The following is a 1,305-nucleotide window of genomic DNA, read 5'->3' as shown; positions in this document are numbered from 1 at the left end:
GTATGTATGTATGTATGTATGTATGTATATATATGTATATATAGATATATAGATATATAGATATATAGATATATAGATATATATATATATATATATATATATAGAGAGATATGCCCAGTCAAGCAAAAGAAGGAAAATACAGTAAATCCAACACAATCTTAAAAAATACGGTGATACAAATTTGTGGTCGTACCGCTCAGCACTATTTTTTTGTTTGCTTTTCCAACCAGTTTTCCCACTGCAGTTGTTTTAAAATGAATTTGAATGAACACAGCTTATTCACTTCAAACAGGTCATGATGATTTTGAAACGAGAAGTGATTCAGCTTTTTGGCTCTCTGCTACAGTTTATGTACTGACTGCCAGACCCTCCAGGATAGCACTACCTTTTTTTTGTGATTGTTGCGGCCCAAAATGCCGGATTTTTGCGGGAGCTTTTGTAAAACATTGCGATAAAAGTTGAGCTGGTTTTTGGACTTCTGTTGCAACAGTTAAAGCTGCAAAAAGTTGTGGTTTCTTTTTTGTGTTTAGTTCTTTAAAAATAAAAAGGTTTGCGTTCACAGAAGGCTTGTATCATGTGGATGCGCCGTTTTGTTGTCATTACTTAGAATTTCTCATGGGGTGACTAGAAACTACACACTATAGCTTTAAAGGGTAACTTTAGTATTTTTCAACCTGTTTTTTGTGTGTCGCGATTTATGGGAGCAAAACATTTTGAAATTAGTCCAGTACTAAGCAAGACCAGCGGAAAAACAAGCTGCAATGTAAATTAATAGGGCAATTGTGCACCTTCAATTTTCATCCACTAAAAGTGCTGCGTTTGCCACTAACACGCTCAGATTAAGTAAGTGTCGGACAACCTTATGGAAAGGATCCCATTGAGGTTGACCTTCATTTTAAAAACAAAAGTTTTTTCTTTAACCAGAAACTGCTCTAATATCGCAATCGCCAAACCCACCAGACTCTATGTAACTAAATTACATAAAATTTTTATCATTGTAAAACAACAATTGCCACTCTGGTTTGGTAGAAATAAACTCTTAATTCACCCATTTAATTGTGGAATTATGCTGTCTCTATACAGGCTAAAAGTGGTGATTATTTAAATGGAGTTTGGTGATTGCGATTTCGGGGCTGTTTAATGTTAACCTAAAAGGATCTTACTCTTTTAACCCTTGTGTTGTCTTTCCGTCAACCATGAAAAAAGTAATTTGTTTTTATGACATCTTTTGTCACTTTTTCAATGTCGTGGGTACTTTTTTTGATGTTTTTTTCCAAAGTTATTTGATATTTCTAATGTTGACAT

General features: G+C 33.9%; 1 protein-coding gene across 8 annotated transcripts in view; it reads left to right on the top strand.

Annotated features, from left to right (window-relative positions):
- Positions 1-1,305, top strand: part of larp1b (La ribonucleoprotein 1B) — a 39,492-nt gene that overhangs the window by 7,254 nt on the left and 30,933 nt on the right. The window lies entirely within an intron of this gene.

The sequence above is a fragment of the Etheostoma spectabile genome, chromosome 9 (genome assembly GCF_008692095.1).
Source record: "Etheostoma spectabile isolate EspeVRDwgs_2016 chromosome 9, UIUC_Espe_1.0, whole genome shotgun sequence".
Taxonomy (NCBI): domain Eukaryota; kingdom Metazoa; phylum Chordata; class Actinopteri; order Perciformes; family Percidae; genus Etheostoma; species Etheostoma spectabile.
This window is presented reverse-complemented; position numbering and strand designations above follow the sequence as displayed.